This window comes from Gorilla gorilla, chromosome 19 (assembly GCF_029281585.2).
Source record: "Gorilla gorilla gorilla isolate KB3781 chromosome 19, NHGRI_mGorGor1-v2.1_pri, whole genome shotgun sequence".
NCBI lineage: Eukaryota > Metazoa > Chordata > Mammalia > Primates > Hominidae > Gorilla > Gorilla gorilla.
This window is the reverse complement of record NC_073243.2, coordinates 77,796,489-77,813,236: the sequence shown is the minus strand read 5'-3', so window position 1 is coordinate 77,813,236 and position 16,748 is coordinate 77,796,489.

Below are 16,748 nucleotides of genomic sequence, written 5' to 3'. Positions count from 1 at the left end.
CCCTCCACATGTATCAATCTAATGTACATCTCACTATAAGGAAAGCCCTCCCTTACTACCTCCATCTATTTATTTACCTACTTATCAGCTGCCTGAATTGATGATTAATTTTTTTTTTTTTTTTGAGACGGAGTCTCGCTCTGTTGCCAGGCTGGAGTGCAGTGGCACGTTCTCAGCTCAGTGCAACCTCTGCCTCCTGGGTTCAAGCGATTCTTCTGCCTCAGCCTCCGAAGTAGCTGGGATTACAGGCATGCGTCACCACGCCCGGCTAATTTTTTTGTATTTTTTTTAGTAGAGATGGGATTTCACGGTGCTGGTCAGGTTAGTCTTGAACTCCTGACCTCGTGATCCACCCGCCTCGGCCTCCCAAAGTGCTGGGATTACAGGCGTGAGTCACCGCGCCTGGCCTGATGATTAATGTTTTATTCAATAAGTTGTAATCCTTTACTGTCCTGATTTATTTTTAGCTCAAAATTATCCCAGACTTGGCCAGCGGGCTCTCCTTCTCCTTCAAACTAGCTCTTGTCCTTTTGAAATGTCCCGATATTTTCCTTCCCTTCCCCTTCCCTCCCCTCCCCTCCCCTCCCCTCCTCTTCCCTCCTTCCCCCCTGCCAACTCCACTCCCCTCCCCTCCCCTCCCTCCCTCCCTCCCTTCCTTGCTTCTTCCTTCCTTCCTTCTCACTTTCTTACTTTCTGGCATATCAGAATGTTCCTGTGTGCTTTTCCCGCCCCAGCCCCATATCCAGCCATTCTTCCAAGGAGTCCCAATTTTTTTTAAAGATAGAATAGGACTTAGAAAGACATGGGCACACCTCTTGCATTTTAAATGAGGAACTCATTGACCCCCAAAAAACATTGCTCATGATTGAATTGCTGGTATTCTGTCAGGTTAAGATTGTATTTTTTGTTTGTTCCAAAATAAAGTAGAAATATCCCTTGCCATTTCTTCTGAATATAAAAGCAATATATAATCACTATGAAAAATTCAGAAAATAAAAGCTAAGAACATATTAAAAATCACTTGTTGTTCTATCACTTAGAGTTAACCACCTTGAGATATTAATGGTGATGGTTATCATTAGGCAACTGTAATACTTCCCAGTATGAATGCACCAAAAATCATATATTTCACCAAAATACAATTGTTGGATATTCCCAGTTTCTGTGTGTGTGTGTGTGTGTGTGTGTGTGTGTGTGTGTGTGTGTGTGTATTTCTTCTGGGTAAAGTCCCAGAAATGGAATTGCTGGGTTAAAAATGTATGCATGTTTATAAGCAAAGAATATGTGCTCAACATTATTAATCATCAAGGAAATGAAAATTAAAACCACAATGAGACAGTGCCTTCATGTTTCCATGAAACATGCTCATAACACTCCACATATTTTATATATTTACACAAATATGTAAAACATGTTTAGCCAGCAATACCAGTTGTCGGCAAGAATGGAGAGCAACGGCTGGGTGCGGTGGCTCACGCCTGTAATCCCAGCACTTTGGGAGGCCAAGGTGGGCGGATCACCTGAGGTCAGGAGTTCGAGACCAGCCTGGCCTAGAATTGATTCTTGTTTGAACCTTTTATAAGAATGTGCTCACGTTACTTGAGTAACTTTTAAAATGTACTTCAGTCTCTGAGCTTGTATACTTGAGTAGCTTTTGAGAGATCGTTTGATGCATTCAATCCCTCTTGAAGACAAGAAGACTGAATTTATGATGATTTGCTGAACTCCTTGTGTGAATAGCTCTTTGGCATCTGACTCCATCCCATCCTCCTTCAAGAGCTAAGAAACCAAGAGATGATTTCCGTGACAAATCCTCAAATTCACACTTAGGTCACTTAACTAGTTTGACTTTTTTTCCCCTAACCTGACAGGAGGGGGGTTCTCTCCTGGCTCTTGAGAGCAGATATCCTGTCTCCTCTTCATTACTGCTGTGTTAACCTGAGTATTTTTCTTTTTCTTTTTCTTTTTTTTTTTTTTTTTGAGACGGAGTCTTGCTTTGTCACCCAGGCTGGAGTGCAGTGGCGCGATCTCGGCTCACTGCAAGCTCCGCCTCCTGGGTTCATGCCATACTCCTCCCTCAGCCTCCCGAGTAGCTGGGACTACAGGCGCCCGCCACCACGCCCCGCTAATTTTTTGTACTTTTTAGTAGAGATGGGGTTTCACTGTATTAGCCAGGATGGTCTCGATCTCCTGACCTCGCGATCCACTCACCTCAGCCTCCCAAAGTGCTAGGATTACAGGCGTGAGCCACCGCACCCGGCCTTGTCCATCAGATCTTCTATAGTTTGGTTGAAAATGAATTTTTCCGAAACCCAGAAATACTTGCCTTCAAAAGTAAATGCAAAAAACAGCAACAACACAATTTTTTAGCCTAACTAATCAAGAAGAAACTCTTCAAAAAACCAACCAAATTCAATGTCAAGTTAAGGTTATTTATTAGTTATTTGACATTTTGACTTATTTAAACCTTCTCTTCATAAGAGAGGGAAAGAGATAGTTAATTATGTCGCATGATCCTGTTTATTTATTAAGTGGTGCAAGGTAAAATTTTACTGGGATTTTGAGTAAAATAAGATATTGTAGTAATTACGATTGTTATGTACATAACTATGTCATCTATTAGAATAACTTTGCTGCATCCTCATCTTATCCTATTGGTAAGAAGAAAAAATTCAGTTGAAATCATATTTTACATTTTTAGTAAATTGTATTTTGGTAAAACCCTGCTGCTTTTTCTTATGATTTAAATATACTCTATTCAGAAGAGCTCTCACTATTCAGTTACAAATTCGTTTGGCACATGTATACATATGTAACTAACCTGCACATTGTGCACATGTACCCTAAAACTTAAAGTATAATAAAAAAAAAATTCGTTTGGAATACTTTCTGAATTTTCTTAGTGAATTGATGGGGAAAGGTGTTGGCACTGAGAAGGTGACAGAGTGGGAACAAGTGTGGAAGGAGGACTGTCGTGGCAACCCTCAGGAGAGTGTTTTAAAAAGTGCCATTGGGAGCTGAAGAGCTTCCAGAAAGGGGGCTATATAAATGCAAAGTAATAAAACGATCGTATCTTTTAAAGTTGAGCAGGAGATGAGGGGAGACCAGAAAGTCTGCTGTCCCAGTGATATACCTTGAGAGGCGCTCCTCCGCCCTGTGGCAGGTAAAGCAGAGGCACAGAGTGAGCCATGCTGGCTTCTTTAGGAGCAGAAAACTGCTTAGGAAATTCCACGGTGGATAGGGACAGTGGCCTTGGGCAGCTGGCAGAGAGCCACTCATTACTGACGTAGAGCATTTATGGGAACAAAGCTAAATAAAGTATGGTGACAGTTGGAGAGGGAGATGTTTGGATTGGCACCGGGCCACAGTGAGCAGAGGTGGCGGTAAGTGAGGAAATAGATTAAATGTGTGCATGGAGAAGAAAAGAGGAACCCACACCCACAGAGCAGGCAAACAGGCAAATCGACAGAGACAGAAAGTAGATTAATGTTTGCCTACTGCTGGAGGACCGAGGTGAGGGGCAATGGGAGATGAATGCCAGTGGGTAGGCATTTTTGTGGAGGGAATGATGAAAATGTTCTAAAATTGATATGGTGATGGTCGCACAAGTTTGTGAGTATACTAAAAACTATGTGTACAATTTAAATAGTGAATTAAATATCAACAGCTGATATTTTGAAAAAGTAAATTTAAGGCCGGGCGCAGTGGCTCACGCCTGTAATCCCAGCACTTTGGGAGGCCGAGGTGGGAGGATCACGAGGTCAAGAGATCCAGACCATCCTGGCTAACATGGCGAAACCCCATCTCTACTAAAAATACAAAAATTATCTGGACATGGTGGCATGCACCTGTAGTCCCAGCTACTCGGGAGGCTAAGGCAGAAGAATCGCTTGAACTCGGGAGGCGGAGGTTGCAGTGAGCTGAGATCACGCCACTGCACTCCAGCCTGGCAACAGAGCGAGACTCCGTCTAAAAAAACAAAAACCAAAAACCAAAAAACCAAACAACAAAAAAAGTAAATTTAAATTTGAATATAAATAAAAATATATAGATGTGTAGATTTTTAAAAATTCATGCTGCTTGGAACAAAGTAATACACTTTCTACATGTCCATTACTGCGTCCCTATTCTTACTCTCATATCTTGCAGTTCCTTTTGTTAGTTTCTTTTGTGTCTTTCCAAGATTATTAAAAATGTATATATAGGCCGGGCGCGGTGGCTTACGCCTGTAATCCCAGCACTTTGGGAGGTCAAGGTGGGTGGATCACAAGGTCAGGAGTTCGAGACCAGCCTGGCCAATATGGTGAAACCTCGTCTCTACTAAAAATACAAAAAAAATAGCCGGGTGTGGTGGCACATGCCTGTAATCCCAGCTACTTGGGAGACTGAGGCAGGAGAATTGCTTGAATCCGGGAGGCAGAGGTTGCAGTGAGCCGAGATCACACCACTGCACTCCAGCCTGGGTGACAGAGCAAGATTCCGTCTCAAAAAAAAAAGATATATATAAACAAATGTGAATATGTACTTTTTTGTTCCCCTCATTCTTACACAAAAGGCAGCATATTATAGAAACTGTTCTGCTTTTTGTCTTTTTCTATGCAATATATGCTAGAGATTGTTCCACATTAGCACAGAGAAAGCTTTCTCATTCATTTTCAGAGTTCATGGTCTTCCATTGTGTGGATGTTCTACAGTTTATTTAACCAGTCTTCTATTGATGAACCTTTGGGTTATTTTCAATCTTTTATGTCTATAAACAATGCTACAACAATCATGTTCATATGTCATCTCATACACTTTCAGATCAGTCTGGAAGATAAACTCACAGAAGTGAGATTGTTAGTTCAAAAGGTAAATGCATTCATAATTTTGGTAGATATTATCAAATTGCTCTCCATTTTGCACTTCTACCAGCAATATGTAACAGTTCTGTTTTATCCATACTTTTGTCTACACGGTGTAGTCAAAACTTGCAAAACATGCTGTGAGCCAAACTTGTCAATCTAATTGCAGAAATAGGCCAGTCGCAGTGGCTCACGCCTGTAATCCCAGCACTTTGGGAGGCTGAGGCAGGTGGATCACCTGAGGTCAGGAGTTAGAGATCAGCCTGGCCAACATGGCGAAACCCTGTCTCTACTAAAAACACAAAAATTAGCTGGGCATGGTGGTACATGCCTGTAATCCCAGCTGCTCAGGAGGCTGAGGCACGAGAATCACTTGAACCCAGGAGGTGGAAGTTGCAGTAAGCCGAGATCACAGCACTGCACTCCTGCTGGGGTGACAGAGCAACACTCTCTCCAAAAAAAAAAAAGCAAAAAAAGAATAAATCTAGCAATATTTAACACTAATATGCAAAGACATCCATAAATAACAGGTGACTGTACATAAGCAAAGATTAATGAACTACTTTTAACAATGATAAACATTAAATGCCATTATATTTCTAATCAGTTAATATATCATTTCGTATACGAGGAATAATACTTTGTGATAGTTATCGGGTAAATCAAAGTGCTCTCAGGTTTGAACTTTGCATAATTCTAGAAAGGAAAAGAGATGGCGTCTATTTGTCCACTCATTGAATCTGGGGGTAACTTGGGCTTACTTTGACCAATAGAATGTGGCACAAGTAATACTGTATCACTTCTGAACCCTGCATCTTCTCTTCCTCTTGGAAGCCAGATGCCATTTGAAAAAGACTGGGTCATCCTGCTGAAGACATGTGGCATAGATTGTAGCCAACACCAATTCCCATATCTGTGAGTGAGGCCACATCAAACCAACTAGCTCAAGTCAAGCTGCAGTTTGACTACAGTCATATGAGTGACCCCATGAGAGACCAGAGGAATAAGCGCAGCCAAATTGCTGAACCACAGCCTAAGAAGCAAATAAAATAGTTGCTGTTTTATTTGAGGGGATGGTTTGTTATACTGCAGTAAATAATTATAAAACTGTTTTGGGGAGGAGCTATGAATAGAGAAAAAGATAATATAAAATAATGAAGGCTGGGCTTGGTGGCTTACGCCTATAATCCCAGCACTTTGAGAGGCCAGGGTGGGCAGGTCATTTGAGGTCAGGAGTTCAAGACAGGCCTGGCCAACCTGGTGAAACCTGGTCTCTACTAAAAATACAAAAGTTAGCCAGGCGTGGTGGCACGTGCCTATAATCCCAGCTGCTCAGTGGGCTGAGGCAGGACAATCGCTTGAACCTGGGAGGCAGAGGTTGCAGTGAGCCGAGATCACACCACTGCATTCCAGCCTGGGTGACAGGGCGAGACTCTGTCTCAAAAAAAAAAAAAAACGTAAAATAAATAATGAAAGATAGGTTTGCTTTTGTTCATTAATATGTTTAATCACATACTCTCCATCTCCATGCAGAAAGGATTAAAGGCTGCTCTAGTGGGTGGACCCTAGGGTGACCCCTGTTAATGATGCCTGCCTTCTGGCGTTCACTCTTCTTGAGTATGGGATGACAGGTTTCTAACCCACAGAATACGGCAACAGTGATGAGATGTCATTCCTGTGATTTTATTGCGTTATCTGAAACTCCATTGTGCCAGCAGATTCACACACTAGGGATTCTCCTTGCCGGCTTGAGTCGGCGGCCATGTTGAAGAAGCCCACATGGCAAAACACTATGGGAAGCCTCTAGAAGCTGAGTGCAGCCTCCAGCCAATAGTCAACAAGAAACGCAACCCCTCTACAAGGAAATGAATTCTGCCAATCCAAAGCAAGCTCTGAAGCCAGCTCTCTCCCAGTGGAGCCTTCAAATGAGATGCAACTCAGCTGACATCTGGTTTGCAGCTCCTGACTTGCACGGCTGAGGGTCCAGCTACGCTGTGCCTGGACTCCTGGCCCACAGACATGGCGAGATCAGAAACATATGCTATTTGTTACATAACACAGAAAACTAATGTAGCTGCTCGGGATGCTTCAGCATTCAATCCTTTTAAAGGAAAGCAATCTTTATTCCCAGAAGAAAAATGTTTGCTTTGTGAAAAGACAAAGGCATTCTTTTTTTTTCTTTTTTTTCTTTTTTTCTTTTTTTTGAAACAGAGTCTTGCTCTGTCACCCAGGCTGGAGCGCGGTGGCCTGATCTCGACTCACCACAAGCTCCGCCTCCCGGGTTCACGGCATTCTCCTGCCTCAGCCTCCCAAGTAGCTGGGACTACAGGCGCCCGCCACCACGCCCGGCTAATTTTTAGTATTTTTAGTAGACATGTCGTTTCACCATGTTAGCCAGGATGATCTCCATCTCCTGACCTCGTGATCCGCCCACCTCGGCCTCGCAAAGTGCTGGGATTACAGGCGTGAGCCACCGCGCGGAAGACAAAGGCATTCTACAGCTTTAGAAGGTCATTTCTTTCTTATTACACTCTGATTTATTTAAAATCCAGGACAAGAGAGCATTTATTTTCGAAGCTGACTCAAGGAACTGAGGATAATTTACTTAGGGAACGTGAGGCAGAAAACGAATTAAATGTATATACAGGGCGTGGTGGCTCACGCCTGTAATCCCAGCATTTTGGGAGGCCGAGGCGGGTGGATCACCTGAGGTCAGGAGTTTGAAACCAGCCTGGCTAACGTGGTGAAACCCTGTCTCTACTAAAAATACAAAAAATTAGCCAGGTGTGGCAGTGCACGCCTATTATCCTAGCTACTCAGGAGGCTGAGGTGGGAGAATTGCTTGAACCTGGGAGGCAGAGGTTGCAATGAGCCAAGATAACGCCACTGCACTCCAGCCTGGGCAACAGAGCGAGACTTCGTTTCAAATAAAATAAAATAAATAAATAAAATGAAATAAAAGTGTATACATACGCTAGGAGATTTTTCCAGATAACAATGAATAAGCAATTCCATTTCCATTTCCACTGAGCTGAGAAAAAGGGGTTGTCAAGTACAACAGAAGGTAGAGGATCATACATAAACCTGAATTAAACTTCCAGAAGATAGCTTTGGCTAAAACTTCTGGATCACAGGAGAGACCCTTACTAATAAGTTGGGAGATCCCTGATCTTTCTTTGGGTCAATTGCACTCCATATTCTGTGTTATAGAAACTAATAATTAAGGATGTAGCTTAGAAGTTTATAAGACTTCTTTTTTTTTTTTTTGGAGATGGAGTCTTGCTCTGTGGCCCAGGCTGGAGTGCAATGGCACCGTCTCAGCTCACTGCAACCTCCGCCTTCCGGATTCAAGCGATTCTCCTGCCTCAGCCTCCCAAGTAGCTGGGATTACAGGTGCCCGCCACTATGCCTGGCTAATTTTTGTATTTGTGGTAGAGACAGGGTTTCACCATTTTGCCAGGCTGGTCTTGAACTGCTGACCTCTTGATCCACCCACCTCGGCCTCCCAAAGTGTTGGGATTACAGGCATGAGCCACTGTGCCCAGCCTAGAAGACTTCTTGATGATCATGGTAGAAAGACTTAAAATTTACCTAGTAAAATCATGAAATCTTGTCTCTAGATTTCTAGGAATAATAAATAGGCAGTTAGAAAAGTTTCAGAGTTGTGAGCTGTTTGATCTCTTGAGGGTTCCTTAAACTATATAATTCTGGAATTTGTGTGACAGACTGCTATGTAAACAAATAACTAAAATAATTTTTTTAGTTTGTCTAGTCTGTGTATTCCTTTGATATTCATTTCCTCTCTATAATGCTCAATGAAGGTAAATAAAAACATCATGTTCTGTATTTCTCTCAAATTTTAAATCATTGTACAAACTTATTGGCTAAAAATGTATAGTTTATTATCCTGAAAGTATGTTTGTTTCTTTCACCTCCCTATGAGCAAATCTTGTTCAAAACATTATAACCTAAAAATGAAAAGCACATATTACAGAAAATATATTTTTAGTCTAAATCTTTTTTCTCAATAATATATTATCTTGGGACATACTCCTAACCAAACCTAATCCAAAGATGCATAATTATTGTTAATAATAGATTAAAATGTAATTTACATACCATGTGATTAACCCCTATAAAGTACAGAATTCAGTTCCTAAGTCTTTAATTCATTTTGAGTTGATTTTTGTATATAGTGTGAGATAAAGGTCTAATTTAATTTTTTTCCATGTGGTTATCTAGTTTTTCCCAACAACATTTATTGAAAACACCATCCTATCTCTATTGTGTATTCTTGGCATCCTTGATAAAGATCAGTTGACCATAAATGCACAGATTTATTTTTGGACTCTCTTACTTTGTTATTGGTTTATGTCTGTTTTTATGTCAGTACCATACTGTTTTAATTACTGTAGCTTTGTAATATACTTGAAATCAGAAAGTGTGATACCTCCAGCTTTTTTCTTCATGTTCAGGGTTGCTTTGGCTATTTGGGGTTTTTTGAGAGGTACTTTTGGCTCCATATGAATTTTAGAATTGTTTTTTCCATTTCTATAAACAATTATGTTGGGAGTTGGATAAAGATTGTATTGAATCTGTAGATCACTTTGGGTATTATAGATATTTTAACAATATTAATTTTTCCAATCTGTAAACATCTAATGTCTTTCCATTTATCTGTGTCTTTAATTTCATTAACAGGGCCAGGCACAGTGGCTCAGGTATGTAATCCCAGAACTTTGGGAGGCCCAGGCTGGCGGATTGCTTGAGGCCAGAAGTTCGAGACTAGCCTGGCCAACATGGCAAAAAACCCCTCTCTCCTAAAAATACAAAAATTAGCCGGGTGTGGCAGTGCATGCCTGTAATCCCAGCTACTCAGGAGATTGAGGCAAAAGAATTGCTTGAACCTGGGAGGCGAAAGTTGCAGTGAGCCAAGATTGCGCCATAGCACTCCAACCTGGGCAAAAGAGCAAGACTCAAAAAAAAAAAAAAAAATTGGCTGGGCGTGGTGGCTCATACCTGTAATCCCAGAACTTTGGGAGGCTGAGGCAGGTGGATCACAAGGTCAGGAGTTTGAGACCAGCCTGGCCAATATGGTGAAACCCTGTCTTTACTAAAAATACAAAAATTAGCCAGGGGCATGGTGGTGCATGCCTGTAGTCCCAGCTACTCGGGAGGCTGAGGCAGAAGAATTGCTTGAACTCTGGAGGTGGAGTTTGCAGTGAGCCGAGATTGCGCCACTGCACTCCAGCCTGGGTGACAGAGTGAGACTCCATCTCAAAAATAAATAAATAAATAAATCATTCATTAATGCTTTATAACTTTCAGTGCCTACTTTTAAATTGAGTTGTGTTTATATTATTGAATCGTGGGAGTTCTCTCTTTTTTTTGAGACAGGGACTCAGTCTCATTCTGTTGCCCAGGCTGGAATGCAGTGGCATTTGCTCACTGCAACCTCCACCTCCTGGGCTCTGATGATCCTCCCACCTCAGCCTCCCAAGTAGCTGGGATTACAGGCACACACCACCATGTCCAGCTCATTTTTGTATTTTTTGTAGAGACGGGGTTTTGCCATGTTGCCCAGGCTGGTCTCGAACTCCTGGGCTCAAGTGATCCACCTGCCTCAGACTCCCAAAGTGCTAGGATTACAGGCATGAGCCACTGCACCCCACTTCACCCCCCCTTTTTGATGGCTCCCTGTTTTTAGGGGGAAGAGATGCTGCCTGACTTCAAGGCCAGGGTCTTCACTGAAAGTGGTAGGTCTGGGTCTCCTGGAGAAGGCAATAGCTCCCAATCCTTTCCTTTTTTATTGTATTTCATTGAAGTTTGTTTCCTCTTTGTATTTTTTGCAGAGATGGGGTTTCACTATGTTGCCTAGGCTGGTCTGGAATTCCTGAGCTTAAGCAATCCTTCCACCCCAGCCTCACAAAGTGTTGAGATTACAGGCACCTTATCCAGCCTGTGAGAGCTCGTTATATATTACAGATTCAAATCTGTATTAGGCCATTTTTTGCATTGCTATAAAGAAATACCTAAAATACAGGCTGGGCGTGGTGGCTCACGCCTGTAATCCCAGCTACTTGGGAGGCTAAGGTGGGAGGATAGGTTTAGCCTAGGAGGTAGAGGCTGCAGTGAGCTGAGATTGTGCCTCTGCACTCCAGCCTAGGCAACAAAGCAAGACCGTGTCTCAAAACAAAACAAAAGAAAAAGAAAAAAGGAAATACCTGAGGCTGGGTAATTTATAAAGAAAAGAGGTTTTACTGGCTCACAGTTCTGCAGGCTGTACAAGCATGGCACCAACATCTGCTGGACTTTTGGTGAGGACCTCAGGAAGCTTACAATCACGGTGGAAGGTGAAGGGGGTAGCCAAAGTATCACATGGTGCAAGTGGGAGCAGGAGAGGGAGAAGGGGGAGGTCCCAGACTTTTTTAAACAACATATATCTCATGAACTAACTGAGCAGGAACACACTTATCACCAAGGGAATGGTGCTAAACCATTTGTGAGGGATCAGCCCCCCGTGATCCAATGGCCTCCCACCAGACCCCACCTCCAACACTGGGAATCAAATTTTAACATGGGATTTGGAGTGGACAAACATGCAAACCATAACAAAGTCCTTTATCAAACATATGATTTATAAAGTTTTTGCCATTACATGGGCTGTCTTTTCATTTTCTTGAGGATATCCTTTGAAGTACATTTTCTTTCTTTCTTCTTTTTTTTTTTTTTTTTTTTTGAGACAGAGTCTTGCTCTGTCGCCCAGGCTGGAGTGCAATGGCACAGTCTTGGCTCACTGCAACCTCCACCTCCCAGGTTCAAGTGATTCTCCTGCCTCAGCCTCCTGAATAGGTGGGATTACAGTCATGTACCACCATGCCCAGCTACTTTTTGTATTTACAGTACAGACGGGGTTTCACCATTTTGGCCAGGCTGGTCTCAAACCCCTGACCTCGAGTGATCTGCCCACCTTGGCCTCCCAAAGTGCTGGGATTACAGGTGTGAGCCACCGCACCTGGCCCTAAAGTACATTTTCTTGATGGAGTTCTTTTTTTTTTTTTTTTTTTTTTGAAACGGAGTCTCACTCTGTTGCCCAGGCTAAAGTGCAGTGGCATGATCGCAGCTCGCTGCAACCTCCGCCTCCCGGGTTCAAGCAGTTCTCTACCTCAGCCTCCTGAGTAGCTGGGATTATAGGCTCCCGCCACCACACCCAGCTTATTTTTGTAGTTTTAGTAAAGACAGGGTTTCACCATCTTGGCCAGGCTGGTCTTGAACTCCTGACCTTGTGATCCACCCACCTCGGCCTCCCAAAGTGCTGGGATTACAGGCGTGAGCCACCACGTCCGGCCTTGATGGAGTTCTTTTAATGATGTCAGATTTATCTCTTTTTTTCTCCTGTTGCTTGTGTTTTTAGTGTCATATCTAAGAAACCATAGCTAGGCCAGGCGCAGTGGCTCATATCTGTAATCCCAACACTTTGGGAGGCCGAGATGGGTGGATCACTTGAGGTCAGGAGTTTGAGACCAGCCTGGTCAACACAGCGAAACCCTTATCTCTACTAAAAATACAAAAATTAGCCAGGTGTGGTGGCATGTGCCTGTAATCCTAGCTACTCAGGAGGCTGAGGCACGAGAATCACTTGAACCTGGGAGAAGGAGGTTGCAGCAAGCAGAGATCGCGTCACTGCACTCTAGCTTGGGTGGCAGAACGAGGCTCTATCTCAACAACAACAACAACAAAAAAAGAAAGAAAAGAAACCATAGCTAATTCAAGATCATGCAGATTTACACCTATGTTTTCTTCTGTGTGTTTTATATTTTTAACCCTTACATTTAGATCTTTGATCCATTTTGAGTCAATTTTTGTATATAGTATGAGGTAGGTATTCAACTTTATTCTTTTGTATGTGGATAAATAGTTCTCCCTGACCTTGTTTGTTGCAAAGACTATTATTTCCCCCATTCAATTGTCTTGGTACCTTTGTTCAAAACCAATTAACCATAATGTGAGGCCGGGCACGGTGTTTCACACCTGTAATCCTAGCACTTTGGGAGCCCGAGGTGGGCGGATCATTAGGTCAGGAGATCGAGACCATCCTGGCTAACACAGTGAAACCCTGTTTCTACTAAAAATACAAAAAATTAGCCGGGCGTGGTGGTGGGCGCCTGTAGTCCCAGCTACTCAGGAGGCTGAAGCAGGAGAATGGCATGAACCTGGGAGGCGTAGCTTGCAGTAAGCTGAGATCATGCTACTGCGCTCCAGCCTGGGCAACAGAGTGACTCCGTCTCAAAAAACAAACAAACAAACAAACAAAAAACCCATAATGTGAGCATGTATTTCTCTTAACTATTTTTTGTTGTTTTAAAGTCTACTTTGTTTGATATTAGTATAGTCACTCCAGGTATTTTGTGGCTGCTGTTTTTTACCATCTTTTTATTTTCGACTTATTTGTATTTGTGGCATAACAAATTGCTATAAGTTTAGTGGCTTAAAACAACATACGTTTATGATCTCACTTCCACAGGACAGAGTTTGGCATGGCTTATTGGGCCCTCTGCTTAGGGTCTCACGAGGTTGTAATCAAGGTGTTGGCTGGGTTACACTCTCATCTTGACCTAAGGGTTTTCTTCCAAGCTCATCACGTGGTTGGCAGATTTCGGATGCTTGTGATTATGAGACGAGACCATTAGCTCTTAGAGGCCACCTTTCTCCATAGGCAGTTCACACATGGCTGTTTTCTTCTTGAAGGCCATCAGAAGAGTATCTCAGCTGACTCAAGTCTCCCTTGTTAGGGAAGGGTTAGAGCCTCTTTTAAGGGTCCACCCAATTATGTCAGGCTCGTTATGTCAGGCTCATTTAATGTCTTAGCTCATTTTGTGTTGCTATAAGGGAACACCTGAGACTGGGTAATTTATAAAAAAAAGGTTTATTTGGCTCATGACTGATTCTGCTGGCAGGAAGACCACGCATCTGATGAAGTCCTCAGGCTGCTTCCATTCATAGTGGAAGGCAAAGGGGAGTTGGTGTCTGCAGAAATCACGTGGTGAGAGAGGAAGCAAGAGCGAGTGAGAGGGGAGGTGTCAGGCTGTTTTTAGCAACCAGGTCTCATAGGCACTAACAGAATGAGAACTCACTTGCTCTGCCCCCGACACAGAGGGCCTTAGGCCCCACCTCCAACACTGAGGATCAAATTTCAAATTTCTTTTCTTTTTTCTTTTTCTTTTTTTTTTTTTTTTTTGAGACAGGATCTCACTCTGTTGCCCAGGCTGGAGTGGACTGCAGTGGAATGATTATGGCTCACTGCAACCTTGATGTCCCTGAGCTCGGGTGATCCTCCCATCTCAGCCTCCCAAGTAGCTGGAACTACAGGCACACACCACCATGCCTCACTAATTTTTTGATTTTTTGGTAGAGAGAGGGTTTCACCGTGTTGCCCAGGCTGGTCTTGAGCTCCTGGGCTCAAGTGATCTGCCCACCTCAGCCTCCCAAAGTGCTGGGATTATAGGCATGAGCCACCGTGCCCAGCCAGAAATCAAATTTTCAACATGAGACTTGGAGGGGACAAACATTCAAACTATAGCACCCAGGAGAGTTTCTCTTTTGATGAACTCAATATGAATTTATTAGGGGCCTTTTTTTTTTGAGATGGAGTCTAGCTCTGTCACCCAGGCTGCAGTGCAGTGGTGCGATCTCAGCTCCCTGCAAGCTCTGCCTCCCAGGTTCACGCCATTCTCCTGCCTCAGCCTTCCTAGTAGCTGGGACTACAGGCACCTGCCACCACGCCCGGCTAATTTTTTGTATTTTTAGTAGAGATGAGGTTTCACCGTGTTACCCAGGATGGTCTCAATCTCCTGACCTCGTGATCCGCCAGGCTTGACCTCCCAAAGTGCTGGGATTACAGGCGAGAGCCACCATGCCCCACCTATTAGGGGACTTAATTACATCTGCAACATTCTTTCACCTTTTGCCACATTCTATTAGTTAAAAGCAAGACAGAAGTTCTGTCCACACTCAGGAAGAAGGGACTAGAGAAAAATGTAAATGCCGGGGATGAGAATCATGGGACTATCTTAAAATTATGGCTACAATCAACGGACATGGGCCAATGTAGAACTTCTCTGTACAGGCCTTTTATCTGTTTTGATTTTGAAGTACATGAATTTATTACTTACTCAAAAATAAAATAAAATTCAGTCTTTGTATTTGCCTCAGACTTTTATGTCTTTTACCACAAGGACCTCATTGTGTAGTTGTTTTGGCCCTAAAATCATTAAGTTATTATCAGGTCCTGGTTAAGAACATGGACTCCGGAGCCAGGCTGTGTAACCCTGGGCAAAATCTTGAATCTTTCCGTGCCTGTTTCTCTTTTCATAAAATGGGCTAATTACAGTACTCCTAGCTTAGGTCTCTCTTCCCCTTGTTACAAAGTCACCAGTCCCACTCCCATGATAACCCATTAATCCATTAATCTGTAAATGGATTAATCCATTCATGAGGGCAGAACCATCATGACACAATCACCTCTTAAAAGCTGTACCTCTCAATACTACTACATTGGGGCTTACATTTCAACATGAGTTTTGGAGGCACAAATATTCAAACCATAGCAACCTGAAAACATTTACAGCCTTCTCTGGAATATAGTACATGCTTAATAAATCTTTGCAGCAGATTTTTTTAAAAAAGAAGATTGTTGAAAGCCTCTGGAAGATTTGCTAGTTAGTTCAATAATGCTGCTGTGTTTCAGAATAAAGCTAGTGTGGAAATGTAAAATGATGCAGCCACTCTGGAAAACAATTTCCCAGTTTCCTTTTTTTTCTCTGTTTTAGATCCAGGGACAGACTGGATCTCAGTTTCTTAAAACAAACAAACAAATTAAACACATATACTTACCATATGATCCAATTGCACTCCTGGGTGTTCATCTCAGATAAATGAAAACTACATCCAAATAAAAACATAGGCCAGGCGCGGTGGCTCACGTCTGTAATCCCAGCACTTTGGGAGCCTGAGTAGGCGAATCACTTGAGGTCAGGAGTTCGAGACCAGCCTGGTCAACATGGTGAAACCCCATCTCCACTAAAAACACAAAAATTAGCTAGGCATGGTGGCACGTGCCTGTAATCCTAGCTGCTCGGCAGGCTGAGGCAAGAGAATTGCTTGAACCCGGGAAGCGGAGGGTGCGGTGAGCTGAGATCGTGCCACTGCACTCCGGCCTGAGTGACAGAGCAAGACTCAGTCTCAAAACAACAACAACAACAACAACAAACAAATAAAAACATGTACATGAACGTTCATAGCAGTTTTATTTGTGATAGCCCCAAATTGGAAACAACCGGAAAGTCCTTCAATGGATCCATGGTTAAACAAATATGGTACCTGAGTACCATGAATTACCACTCAGCAATAAAAAGGAACAAACTATTGGTGTATGCAATTTGGACAGATCTCAAGGGAATTATGCAGAGTGAAAAAAGCAAATCTCAAAAGGCTTCATAATGTATGATTCCATTTATATAACATTCTCAAATGACAAAATTATAGATGGAGAACAAAGTAGTGGTTGCCAGGAGTCGGAGATAGAGTCGGGGGAGGGGCTGGAGCTGCCATGACTGTAAAGGGGCAACATGAGGGATCTCTGTGATGATGGAGCAATTTTATATCTTTTTTTATTTGTTTATTAATTATGTTTTTTAGAGACAGGATATTACTCTGTGACCTAGGCTGGAGAGCAGTGGCACAGTCAGAGCTTACTGTAGCCTCAAATTCCTGGGCTCAAGTGATCCTCTTGCCTCAGCCTTCCAGGTAGCTGGGACTACAGGCATCGCCACCATGCCTGGCTAATTTTTTTTAAAAAGTCCGTAGGGACGGGGTCTCGCTATGTTGACCAGGCTGGTCTCCAAC